The sequence below is a fragment of the Gopherus flavomarginatus genome, chromosome 2 (genome assembly GCF_025201925.1).
Source record: "Gopherus flavomarginatus isolate rGopFla2 chromosome 2, rGopFla2.mat.asm, whole genome shotgun sequence".
Taxonomy (NCBI): Eukaryota; Metazoa; Chordata; order Testudines; family Testudinidae; genus Gopherus; species Gopherus flavomarginatus.
In genome coordinates this window covers 221,866,894-221,881,378 of record NC_066618.1, presented here as the reverse complement: position 1 = coordinate 221,881,378, position 14,485 = coordinate 221,866,894, and positions in this window count along the sequence as shown.

The following is a 14,485-nucleotide window of genomic DNA, read 5'->3' as shown; positions in this document are numbered from 1 at the left end:
GGGCGAAGCGCTGAGAGCGCCCCACGCGCGGCGGGGCTCACGCGCGGCTGTGCCCCGCCCGCCAGTCCCACCGCCGCTGTCTGCAGGCAGGAACAGCCCGGCGGGGCGAGGTGCGGCTGCGGGCCGGGCGTGGCGGCAGGGAAGCGGCCCAAGTCCCGCTCGGCCCCGTGCAATCCTGCGAGGCTCTTACCGCACGGCAGCTACACCCCCGCCGAGCCTCCGGCAGCGAGCTCCCGCTCCGCCTCCCCGCGGGCCCGGGACTCACCGTGACGAGCAGCAGCGCCTCCAGCCCTCCCAGGACCCGCGCCATGGCCGAGTGGCTCGCCCGCTTTGCCCCGGCGCCCGCTGCCCTGTGCCCGGGGCGGGATCCTTCCCGCGGCAGCCGACACACTGGGGCCGGGAAGGCAGCCCGGAGGGGTGGAGTGTGCCGCGCCGGGAGGCTGGCCCGACATTTGTACACCTGGGGGAGGGGGCAGGTGAATCCCGCCTTCCTCCGGGGCAGGACTGCAAGGGGGGGGGTGACATCTCCCAGGCCCCTTCAGCAAAGGGGAGGGGCAGAGGCCGCCCTGCCTCCCTCCTGGCTGCGCAGGAACCGGAGCCAGGGACTGGAAGCAGCCGGACCCCTCAGGAGCCGCCGCCGCTGCTTCAAGAGCCAGCAGCGTCGTGTGGGAACGTGTTTCCCTTCCCCGCGTGGCGCGGCCGAGCCCGCTCCCGGGGCTTCTGTCGGGGGAAGAGACACATGGGGGGAGACAAAGTCCGAGCTGCCGGCGCTCCAGCTGTGAACTCAAACACTGGCCGTGCCACGGCTGCCCCTTGTTCCCCACAGCGAGAACGAAGGGGATCCTGGGTGGAAGCGCCAGCCACACACAACGCAGCCGCTCACCTGCGAAGGCCCTGCTGTCCCAGCCAAGCCCTGGCTCGTTTCACGGGGGGCTCCTCGCTTTGTTACAACACACACGTGCCGAGCTGGCCAGTCGTGCGCACCGACCAACTCTGTTCCTTCACCCAACAGCAGCAGCACTGGCAATACCTCCGTCTCCTCCTGGAGGGACCACTTACAGGGATCGGGGGTCGTTTATCTTCTAGGTCTGGTCGCTCTTTGGATTTTCTAGGACGAGAACTTTGAATAAGTTTTTTTAATGTTGCAGCCACTTTTTTTTTTCCCAATTAGGATCTGGGCAAAAAAATCCTCACTATCTTCAGTACTGAGTTTCTCTAAGGCCTTGGCTACACTGGCGCGCTGCAACTTTCTCGCTCAAGGGTGTGAAAAAACATGCCCTGAGTGCAGCACATTACAGTGCTGTAAAGCACCAGTGTAAACAGTGCCCCAGCGCTGTAAACTAGTCCCCACCAGGCGGTGGAGTACCTGCAGTGTTGGGAGAGCTCTCTCCCAGCGCTGGCGCAGTGACGACACTCGGACTTCAAAGGGCTGCCACTGGAGCCATGCCCTAATAAAGCTGCAAGTGTAGCCGTACCCTAATAAAGCTGGCCATGTTACTTGTTTTCTATGGCCTTGGCTACACGGGCGCTTTACAGCGCTGCAACTTTCTTGCTCAGGAGTGTGAAAAAACACCCCACTGAGCACAGCAAGTTACAGCGCTGTAAAGTGCCAGTGTAAACAGTGCCCCAGCGCTAGGAGCGTGGCTCCCAGCGCTGTAAGCTAATCCCCACGGGGAGGTGGAGTACCTGCAGCGATGGGAGAGCTCTCTCTCAGCGCTGGCGCCACGACCACGCTCCCGCGGCAGCGCTTTGAAGTGCGAGTGTAGCCATACCCTAAGTGGATCTTTGATTGTTTTGTGTATCTGCTTCTCACACCACAAGTATTTTGCCCAGTCGCTGCAGGGTATCTTTCATAAAGGATTCTTCATACAGAGTCATGCTTTTGTCTCTGGGCAGGTTTTGGCTGAACGTGCGTTTGTATGAGATTTCAAATATAAGGAAGGCTTGTTCCATTATTTTTTTTTCACCATACGAAAGAACACCACAAGTCACAACAAGCAGCGTGTGCTTTACAGATAATCCTTTCACAAAGAGGTAGCCTTCATTAATGAGTAATGTGGCTTCCCAGGAAAAACATGGACTCATGGGAAAGTAGAAAGAAGAATTGCTCCAACACAACCTGCCAATGTTGGTACTCCTAATCTGAAAGCTATTTCCTTTGTATCCATTTCTGATACTGCTCTCTGCTCAATACCACCTGATTAATTAGCACTGACTAGTCCAGAATCGGATGATACCCAATGAAGGGGAAAGATTAAGGTAAGCATGCTTCCTACTTTTAGAAGGATTGGAACACCTTTATGCTAATAGATGCTGATTAATTAGCGTTGATCAGGTCAGATTCAACTATGATAAATATCTTTTCACATCATTTCTGAAGCAACCAATTGTAATATCATGAACAGAATTAGGACTCTTTCAGAGGAATAGTCACCCGGGAGCATTTTGCATTATACATGCAGTATCTCCTAAATAACTCAATTTGAAATAGCTGCAATAGCTAAACACAAAATAGTAAGCTGAGGCCAGAGAACCAGCATTATCTCAGAATGTCTTCACTTTTGTTGATTTGGGAAGTAGTGATATAGAAATTGCTGCTGCCTTTCTATGCACATCATATTGTTATTTAGAAAAAAAAATCAGTGACACTACACGTCCAAGAGCAGTAGATGCAGTGTTATATTCCTAGTTCTGCCACTGAGTAACAGTCTCACTGGTCAACGAACACAACTTCTCTATGCCAAAGTTTAGGTACTTGTGAATGGGTGTATAAATGGTTTTGTTCCTCACAAACATGCTTTGAGGCTTACCTAACGTTAATAAAAGTGCTGAGATCCTATTTTAAAGTTTTGTAATTCTTGAATGAAAGAAGTAATATAGGTGGAAATTCTTATAATTTTTAAGATTTGCAGTGGAGAATAGGACTGAAGTCCTTAATATGATCTATATACAGTATTTTTAATTGGGTGAGTTATACTGAGATTCAAAGCTCTGGGTATATTATGACTGATGACCTAAGAGTTCCAGCATCATTACAATGTAAATGAATGTGTCTCATGTCAAAAATCTGTAAGGAAAGCTTTTTCATTTGCTGAATAATAGACTATGACAAAATTTTTTGGTGATTTTTTTGTGCTCTCTAATGTAGCCAAGCAGAACCTTGATGCAACTGCTAATTATTTGTTAGGGCCATTTGTTAGTGGAATACATTTCTACAACTAATCAAAATAATTTCTAAGTTAAAATAAAGTGAAACCTTTTCATTTCCATTTAAAATCAATTAAAAATAATAGATCCATGTATAGTATTGAGGCCCCAGTCCTGCAAATGCTTAGGCAAGTGTGTAACTTTATTAATTTGCCTAATCTCACTGACTTCACATGCTTAAGCATTTGTAGGAGGAGCGCCAGATGCAGGAATAGTGAGGTGCCAGGAAGCAGCAGTAACTCTTGTCCCCTTGAGTCCAGCCAGAGAAAGATCAGCCAATAGAGCCAGGGAGTATGCAGAAGCTGTGCTCCCGGAAACTTCCCTCCGCTGGACCTGCTCTTGTGATGCTTATAACATTCACATAGGTCAGTCAAAGCTCCTGCAAATACTTTCAGTTACCATAATGCTGAGCTTCCTGATCTCTTGTTTATCATTTTTATAGCACTCATTATTGACATACCTAAACATTTTTTATGAATTTAACTGTATATCAGCTTCCTTTTAAGATAGGGAAATATCCCTATTGTATGCAGGTAACTTGCCCAAGTTCACATTTGACATCTGGCAGATCAAGGAGCTGAATGCACATCTATCTGTTTCCAACCTAGTCCCTTCACCACATGATCATCCACTCAATTTCACTGATTTATGCCATAAACTAGCTCTCCCAGCTTTCTGTACATATCTTTGACATAATGAGATACTTTCATCTACATTGTAATGATGCTGGAGCTCTTAGGCTGTCAATCATAATATACCCAGAGCTTTGAATCTACCTTTAACTCACACAATTAAAAATACAGATAATATTAAGGGCTTCAGTCCTGTTCTCCAAGACATGGTATACACCTTAAAAATTATAATAATTTGCACTTATTTTGCTTCTTCCATTCAAGAATGACAAATGTTTAAAATAGAATCTCAGCACTTTTATTAACATTAGTCCTAAAACTGGTCTACAGTTATGGCCCCAGAAATCAGTTTATACATGATACAGGTAAACTATACAAGGATACAGGTGCTTGTATCCTTCTGCTATCTGGTATAGGCTCAGAGTTCAAACATGCTGAAAAAACAATAAGGAAGTAGCTCCAAAGCTGAGCTCAGCTCAGGCTGAGTTCCTTTGCATAACACCTTGTTCATTATTGAAATCTACAAATGACCAAGCCCCATCCATAGCCTATGGAAGACAGTGAAAATCTTTCAAATTACAGTAGAACTGCAGAGTAACAAACACACCAGTCAACTACATACCTCATTTGGAACTGTAAGTACACAATCAAGCAGCAGCTCAGACTAAAAAAAAAAAGGGGAGAGAGGGAAATACAGTACAGTACTGTGTTAAACAAACTACTAAAAAGATAAAGAGAAAGTTTGAAAAAAAGATTTACAAGGTAAGGACATTGTTTCTGTGCTTGTTCCATTTAAATTAATGTGGTTAAATGCAGCATTTTTCATCTGCGTAGTAAAGTTTCAAAGCTGTATTAAGTCAATGTTCAGGGTTATGAACATTTCAAAGTTACAAATAGCCTCCATTTCTGAGGTTTTCGTAACTCTGAGGTTCTACTGTAGTTTGATGAGCATTGGAGCAGGCCCTAAATTGCTATTCTTTTCTAAAAGTTTAAACATCCATATAATTTTCCTGATACGGATTTAACAAAAAAAGCACAATGTCATAAAAATACTATTTTTGTAATAAGTCGCAGTATTATTTATTATGAGCACTTCCAGTGCCCTCTTATGAGTGACAGTAATGAAACCTGTGTACTTTCAGTGAAACATTTTCATGTGATCACCCATGAGTGCCACTCCCTTTTTATGCTGAGTAAAGCTACAGTAACAATTCTAGGGTATGAGTAATTTCTTTTTTGGCAGTAGGGAAGAAGGAGAGGCGAGGTAGATTAAAACATCCAGGGTCCAACCCACTTCCTTATGAAATTGATGAAAATTTTTTATAATGCCTTTAAAGTGTTGAAACCAAAGACTCGACAATCATCTGTGATTTTTTAAAATCAAGCTGTTGAATTAAATGGAACAGGTACAGTATTTAACAAGTGCTGCTACAGCAGGAAATCCAGTGTATAGCTGTCATGAAATGCTCCAAGCTCATTGTATGTCTTATTAAGGTAACATGAGGATATTTTTCATTGTCTTAAAATCACACTCCATTGTTTTAAAATTCTTACGACACTATTCTTGTGACTATTGTCAATGATCTGTCCAAGAATTTGCAATTAAAGGACATTGTCCAGATTTTGCAGTGTTGCACAAGTATTCACTTCTAACTATCACTATTGACTTTAAATATTACATCTCTGTGCCTCAGATTCCCCAGTTGTAAAATGGGATAATGATACTGATCTCCTTTGTAAAGTGCTTTGAGAGTTACTGATAGAAAATGGTATATAAGGGCTAAGTATAAAATTAATTCTTTTTCTTCTTCTGCTTCTTCTTCTTATCAGTTTTTAAATGCATAATTGACATCAAGGATTAGGAGAAAAACTTTTCATATTAAGGCCCTGATCCATTAAGCATGTTTAACTTTAAGCAGATGTAACCCCATTAATTACAAAGTTATACCTGTGCTTAAGTGCTTACAGGGTTGGGGCCCATGTGAGAATATTGGTTGAGAAGTATAAAGTACAGACAGGTAAGAGTGGTTCACTGTCATTACTTTCTACTAAACAGATTATAGTTGGACACATACAAAAATTCTTCTGTGTTCATAAACTGTATTTGATTGATCCTTTCTGTGTCTCCTCGGTTCAGATCATTTTTATAAATTCAGGGTGTTTATTTCCCTTTCACTGGCCAGAATAATTCCCCTTCTCCTTCTGTTCTACCTCTTCTCAAACTCAATCTCTCTCTCTTTTCTTTCCCACTTATCTTTCTTCCCATCCCTATTGTATGTTCTGTCTGTTATAATTACTGTCCATTTCCTCACCCTTTTCTTTGTCACCCTTGTATTTTGTGGCACCAGTGGCTAGAGTGGAGTGGAGTAGATGTCAGCAGCTGTGCCATACTCTGATCCTTTGGGCTCAGTTATTATGGAAGGCTGCAAAGGGAATGCTGCTGCTGATTCTAGAAAATGTTACCTCTAATTTAGGGAGAAGCTGTAGGGAGATACTACAGGACAGGATGCCAAATGCAGAAGTTGGCTTTCATGGCATGATTCAAAGCCGACTGGAAAGATTCCCACTGATTTCAACGAATTTTGAATTGGGCTTTTGCTTGGGCAGCATGGATATAGGAAAGACAGTGTGCAGTCCCTCTGCAGCAGTGTTAATAGATAACTGATTGTACAGCAAAGTTGCTTAAGTGCAGGACCGGCGCCAGGGTTTCTCGCGCCCTAGGTGCATGGCCATTTCGCCACCCCCCGCGCTGATCCCGCGGCTCCGGTGGAGCTGCTGCAGGCATTCCTGCATGCCTGCGGGCGGTCCACTGAAGCCATGCAAGCAGCCAACTGTCCACAGCCACGACTGTGGCAGCTCCACCGGAGCCGCGGATCAACGGACCCTCCGCAGGCACCACTGCGGCAGGTCAACTGGAGCTGCCTGCCGCCCCCCCGGCAAAATACCGCCCCCTGAATAATCCTGGCGCCCTAGGCGATTGCCTAGGCTGCCTAAATGCTAGCGCCGGCCCTGCTTGAGTGTAATTCATTTAAATTATGTGAGTTCTAATTACACATTCTAGTTGGCATGTTGAACAGTGTTCAACACGATGACCTGTTTGCTTAGTAAAGCTGTTAAAACCTGACAAAATTATTGTCTTTAACACAGGTTTCTGACATCATACCAAAGTCTGAAAAAGAAAGGCCCTTACACTGTACAGAAAAGGGAATGGCAGAATATTTCATTTGTTGTTTCAAGCCGCACAACAGCGCAGCTCATTTGATATGGATTTGTATGTTATCTAAAGTACATAGTGATGCTCTTTCTGGGCAAGCTCAGGTAGGATAGCCAGACATTGCAAGGAGTAAGCTAAATTAAAGCTATTGATAAACATATGTGTTGTGAATTGTTCACAAACAGACTTTGATATTTACAAATCAGTTCACTCTTTGTACTTATTCAATAAACAGCTTCTGCAAACATATTGCAACCTGAATAGGGGAGGAAATTATTACTGTTCGCATTGAAGTCAGTAGGAATTTTGCTATTGACTCCAGTTGAAGCAGGATTTCCCTCTTGGTGTTAAAGGCCATGTCTATGCTAGAAACTTTTGCCAGTATAGCAATGTTGATTGGGGGAGGGGGTGATTATTTTGTGACATTCCTACACTGGCAAACAGCCTAGTATAGGCTCAATTATACTGATATAAAATTCTTGGTATACCTTATTACAGTCAACGAACCTGTATAAGCTATACTACCTAGGGCTTGTATAAGCTATACTACCTTGGCTACACTTGAGAGTTACAGCGCTGGTGGTGGCTTTACAGCGCTGTAACTTACTCCCCGTCCACATTGGCAAGGCACATACAGCACTGTATCTCCCTGGCTACAGCGCTGGCTCTGCTCCACTTCGACCTGGGGAATAACGACTATAGCGCTGCTCTTGCAGAGCTGGGGTGCCAATGTAAACAGTGATTATCTTACTACGCTGTAACTGACCTCTGGAACCTTCCCATAATGCTTTTTAAGGAAAGATAACACTCCTTGTTTTGTTGTGATGCCTTTCTTTGTTTTGTTGTGAACTCGGGACTCCCGGAGCTGCTTATCTAAAAAACGAACACAGCTACTGTTTGCTCCAGCAGAGGCAGGGAAGGGGGATTCCCTAGTGTTTGCTTGAGGAGAGAAGCATCCAGGAGTGGGGGAGAGGGGGTCCATTTTGGAGCGCTGCTTATCTGGTCTGAAGGCTGTTTGCATTTAGTGAATGAGAGAGGGGTGGAGGAAGGGGTCCAAACTTTTAAAATGATTGAAGGTTGGTGCTGTGTATCTTCAAGTCCTTAGAACTTGCAAGGCAGGGAAAAATCCACTCTCTCTCTCCCCCACGCTCCCTGTCACACTCCATCCCACCCCCCTCTTTTGAAAAGCACGTTGCAGCCACTTGAATGCTGGGATAGCTGCCCATAATGCACCACTCCCAACACTGCTGCAAATGCTGTAAATGTGGCCACACAGCAGCGCTGGTAGCTGTCAGTGTGGCTACACTGCAGCGCTTTCCCTACACAGCTGTACGAAGACAACTTTAACTCCCAGCGCTGTACAGCTGCAAGTGTAGCCAAACTCTAGATCACTTTTTACCAGTATAAACTGCTTTACACTCAGGCTTTGGCTATACTGGCGCTTTACAGCGCTGCAACTTTCTCGCTCGGGGTGTGAAAAAACACCCCGCTGAGCGCAGCAAGTTACAGCGCTGTAAAGCGCTAGTGTAAACAGTGCCCCAGCGCTGGGAACGCGGCTCCCAGCGCTGTAAGCTAATCCCCACGGGGAGGTGGAGTACCTGCAGCGCTGGGAGAGCTCTCTCCCAGTGCTGGCGTCGCGACCACACTCGCACTTCAAAGCGCTGCGGCGGGAGCGCTCCCGTGGCAGCGCTTTGAAGTTGCAAGTATAGCCATACAATCAGAGTGTTTGCTGGTAGTTATACCAGTATAGATTTATCAGAAATCCTTTTCTAGTGTATTCCTGGCCAAAGTCATGGGACTTGAAAAAACTGAACCTAGAGATCAGGAAAAAATGCCTAAGGCTTGGAAACAGGCAATAATATTTTCACTGTATAGTAAGTTTGGAAAAGGGGGATGAAGAGACAGACATAATATTAGTAATCAAGAGGTTAGAGAGTTGGTGTTCTTGCAACAGAGCAGAGGAAAAAGGGAAAGACACCTGAGTGAAAGACAGCATTAAAATCATGTCTACTTCTGAATGAGACATAGAAGTGCTGATTACTTCTTCACTGTAAGACAACAGACCAGGAAGTGCTTTGGTCAAAAATGAGATCTGTGCAAGTGTTGCATAGATTATGAGAGGGCATATTTTATAGTGTCAAGTTAATTAGCCTGGGAGTGGCTTGAACTCTTAGGGTATGTCTTCACTGCAGTTAGCCCAGGTTCTTACTCAGGTGTTGGTCCTATCTCCCATCTGTTCCACACACAAAAATGTCTCACTCAAGGTAAGTGGTGCTTTCAACACAGCCTAACTTAGGTGGCTGAGGATGAAGGCAAGAACTTGGGTTCCACTTTCAGCTGGGCTGGTAACCTGTCCACTTGGCAGTGAAGATGTACACTAAACCACTTAGGTGCTGATAGTCTTCTATTACTTTCTCCAAATTCCTCCCCGTGTGCCACGAAAGTCAGACAAGTCTCCCACAATTCACTGGGAAAAAATTATAGAATGACTCAGCTTACTGCAGCACAAAAGAAACACAGGATATGCCTCCCAGAAGTCCTAGTGACACACATTGTTGAATACAGCATCAGTAAGGACACAGTAACTCAGGTAGGGCTTTGCAGTGTGGCTGCTCACACCTGGGCTAAGTTAACTCAGGTGCTCAGACATGGGTGCCAATCAACTGAGTTAACTCTACAGGAAAGCTATTCCTTAGGGAACATAGCCATTGATAGGAAATAAAGGTGGTCTGAAGGGAAGACAGGAGCCCAGTGTTGATCACCCTTTTCCTCTGCAGTACATAATAGCTAGCATTTAGTTGATGAAACAAAAATCCCTGTAACGTCCCATGCCAAAGCTATTAAATACTGATATTTGCATGGTAAGCTTTTCATTACTAACTTCAGATATCTCAGTAGCTCCACATCAGAAGGGACTATAGAAACCAAGCTTTCCATTTCAAAAGGCATATGTCAAGGTTCTTTCTTTCCCCACTCTGAACTTTAGGGTACAAACGTGGGGATCTGCGTGGACACTTCTAAGCCTAATTACTAGCTTAGCTCTGGTATACTGCCACCACCCAGAATTCCAGTGTCTGGGGCACTCTCTGTTCCCCCAAAACTTTGTCCCCTCCCTGGGTTGCCTTGAGGGACTTCACCAATCCCTGATGAGTCCAGATCCAATCCCCTTGGATCTTAAAACAAGGAAAAAATCAGTCAGGTTCTTAAAAAAGAAAGCTTTTAATTAAAGAAAGAAAAGGTAAAAATTATCTCTGTAAAATCAGAATGGGAAATGATTTACAGGGTAATCAGATTCCTATAGACCAGAGGGATCCCCCCTAGCCTTAGGTTCAAAGTTACAGCAAACAGAGGTAAAATCCTTCCAGCAAAAAGAAACATTCACAAGTTGAGAAAAACAAAATTAAAACTAATCCGCCTTGCCTGGCTACTACTTACAATTTTGAAACATGAGAGACTGATTCAGAAAGATTTGGAGAGCCTGGATGGATGTCTGGTCCCTCTTAGTCCCAAGAGCGAACAACACCCAAAACAAAAAGCACAAACAAAGACTTCCCTCCACCAAGATTTGAAAGTATCCTGTTCCCCTATTGGTCCTCTGGTCAGGTCTCAGCCAGGTTTACTGAGCTTCTTAACCCTTTACAGGTAAAAGAGACATTAACCCTTAACTATCTGTTTATGACAGAATATTTGAATAGTAGGCGAAGAACAGTGTTTGAAGGTGGATAGCATTGGAAGTGGTGCAGTTTGTCTAAAATCCTATCTCCTTTTAAGGATAGAAGAGTACAAATGTGGAGGGCAGAGATATCCATTATCTTTCAGCCAGGTAGAATGTGGCCATATCAAGATTTTGCTTGAGCCTGTTATGAGCTGCAAAATCACCCCAAATTATCCTCTTGCCTCGATTCTGTGGTGAAAATTTTAGGGTAGAATCTGGACCTTTATCTAAATATTTTCAGAGAGAATAGGAAATTTTTACCCCTTGTGGTAATCTGACTTTATTCTTTTTTCTTACCTCAATCCCCCATAATGGCCTGGATTGCTCCCACGTGTGGATCTATTTTTTTCCAAGCAAAATGGGGAATTAATCTGTCTCCAGGGCAACTTTCCACCCAGTCTCTGGATCATATAGAATGTCTTCTGTGGGTCTCAGTCCACCCTTGGGGAAAGTGAGGGAGAACAGAGGGGCTAGAGGAACACACACATTGTCCTCCCTTCAAACTTGTAGAGATTTGTAGGCAAAGTATATACAGCTCAAGTTTGTTTTATCTTTTCTACATACCCCACCCCAGGGGAACAGCTGTGACTGGAAGGGGTCCCTGATAGTGTGGTTTCATTGAAAGCCACTGGGAGGTCAGAATCCTTGCAGATCTTTGGGGATCAGCCAGGTTTGCCAGGAGACTCCATGGCTTTTTCTAATGGGATCTCTTCCCAGTACCCTGACAGAGTGACATGGTGGATCTTCATGATGTGACCCATTAAGAGATTTCCTTTTGCACTTTTAATCATGGGATGATTTTGCCCACTAGTTCATCTGAGATAACTTGATTACACTGCAATTTGAATAAGAAATACAATTTGACCAATTTATGTGCTTAGAAATACCAGTTACAATAAGAACTGCATATATGAAGGCACAATTGGGGCTTCAAGTTTTAGAATCTTACTAGAGAATGAAGGAAAGAAATGCTGTCATTATCTAGATAGAAGAGAGAAAAACTGTTATTGTGGGGAGGTTCTTATTCCTGTATCAAAGGATATCTGCCATCAGACAGATTTTGTGTACTGGAGATGCTCTGTAATCAAAATCTACATAAACCTCGGCATTTCATTCTATCAGTTTTAAAGTTTAAATTTTACTTTTAAACATTATTGTTTTTCACATTTTACATCAGTGCAACCTTTGAAATGAAATGTTAACTTACATCTGGTGATGCGTGAAACCAGAGTCCAACATTATTCTTTTGTTGTCATTTGTCCAACATGCTTTTCTTTCTTGCCATATTTATAACACAAACTGATCTGTTTGCTCTAGTTGGGCAAATATTGAATGGAAGTGAGCTAGAAAAAATATAACACATGAAATATAAAAAATATGTTAAGAACAAAAAACTGCCAGAGTGGTATAGAATAGCCAAGACTTCCTAGGTAACAGATTCACTGAATACCCAGTTACACTGTCTTTTTCGGTAATCTTTCTCACCCTGGGTATTCCTGTGAACTTTGATGGGATTACTCATGTGAGTAACATCCTACTCAACGATTGGGCTTTTCAAGGGTCCAGGTTACTTTGGAGCACGTTCCATTAATTTTCAATGGGAGTTATGCTCCTAAATCACTTGAGTGCTTTTGAAAAATCTTACTCAGTGAGAGTAAGGGTGGCATGTTGGACCCTGAATGAACATTAGAATAATGAGTTAATGACTACCAGAAGATTTCAGAGAAATTGTAGATAAAGACACCATGATGTTGAGCTCTGTAGTGTATAATGATCAGTTAAAAGTAAATATAAAATATCCAGGCTCCTGTCTTGCTAAGTTTTTCTGTTTTTTTTTCTACAAAATAACTTTAAAGTACAGGTATTGGTAAACCACAATATTGTTGTTACTCTAGAACCAGATTTCTTTACTCTTGTTAAGCAGCATCTTACACCGTAAGCTACACATACAGTAAGGTGCTACTCATTTTGTCCCCTAGAAAGTATTACTTTATGTGCACTGAAAATTTGCTTGAGCCTACCCATATAGGATGCTGAGCTGCAGTCGAGAGGACCTCAGGGTACTCAGCACTTCTTAGGATCAGGCCCCATGTTTCTCTCTCCTTCCATGGAGTTAAAGCCTGAAACAAAAACCAGATATTGACAGAAAGAATAGTCACCTACATCTTTGTGTTTTACTGTTAGTTCTTTACCCATATTGTTGATGGGTTTCAGTATGATTTGGTGATTGGTGAATTTCAGCTTTATTCCACATTCCTCATGCTAGCAGTAGCTGGGAGCTTCATGTGGTTGACTTTGCACTCCAGAAAGAGGGATTTAGATCAGAGAAATAGTAGACTGAGGAGAAAGAAAATAGCACTCTGAAAAGAGCTTTAACTTTTACCATGTAGAAGGAGAATACCATGATGCTACAAAAGCCTTTAAGGGTATTGGAGGGGGGTCAGTTTTGTGCTCTACATAGCAGAACTTATTCTTAGTTGGACTGGATTAAATATAAGAACAAATAAATCCTTTTAAGGATACATAAGGGAAAACCTAAATCACTCTGTATAGGGCCTGAAATCCATTATGTTGGATTCATCTACAATTTATCTCACCAAAAAGGCCCTTTGTTTGAGAAGGAAAACTGGTGAGACACTCAACAGCAGCTGTATGGTTTGGAGACACAACGAGTTGGGGAAAAAGAGCCTTGCCTCATAAATAATCAACATTGCTACAGATTACAACAACATTATTACAACATTATGCAAAAAAAACTGTATTATTATGTAATCCATGACTGGAAAGTGAGAGGCCTGTCACCCCCCATGCATTTTGCTGAACATGCTGACTGTGGTGCAATCCTTCACGAATAGAATGCCTAATGAAGTCAAGGGGACTTTCAAGCTTGAAGGATTTAGTGGGTCTTTTCTATGATACTGCTAGTCTGTGGTATGGCGTAGCCTGTGTCATATCACAGCTGAAAAACGTGTGTGGAAAACTATATGCCAATGGGAGCTGCTGGAAGTGGCGCAGGCCGAGGGACGTACTGGCCACTGCTTCCAGCAGCTCCCGTTGGCCTGGAGCAGTGACCCACGGCCACTGGGAGCCGCGATCAGATGAACCTGTGGATGCGGCAGGTAAACAAATCAGCCCAGCCTGCCAGGGGCTTTCCCTGCACAAGCGTCGGAACAAGTTTGGAAACCACTGCTATATGCCATAAAATGCTGCAACTCATACTGAGCCTGCTATTTTTGGTTAAACATGGCTTTACCAAACCAGTAAAAAAAAAAAACGAACTCACCCCAATTACTTTTCTCAGAGGTATGATATTTTAAAAGATGCCAAATTTTGTGTGTGTGTGTAAAATTCATATGTATACTTAGAAGTGTCATTCCTTTTGAAATATCACATTACTGTACTGATGAAAATGGTTACTTTTCTTTTATGTACCATGAACAGTTATGAAGCAAGATAATATCTGTCGCAAGATGCCAGTTCTGCCAGACATAATGTGCCATGTATTTTTATGCCAGATTCTCTGTGTGGAATGATTACAGGATACATTCTCTCACAATCTGTTTATTGGTTTATGGAAATGCACAATAAATTCTGGTTTAAATGGTAAATATAAAGAAAACAACACAACCCAAAACCAGAATGGCTCCCACCCTGTTCTCACTGAAGTTAGTGGCAAAGCTTCTAGTGTTTTCAGTGGGATAAGGATCAGAACCATGG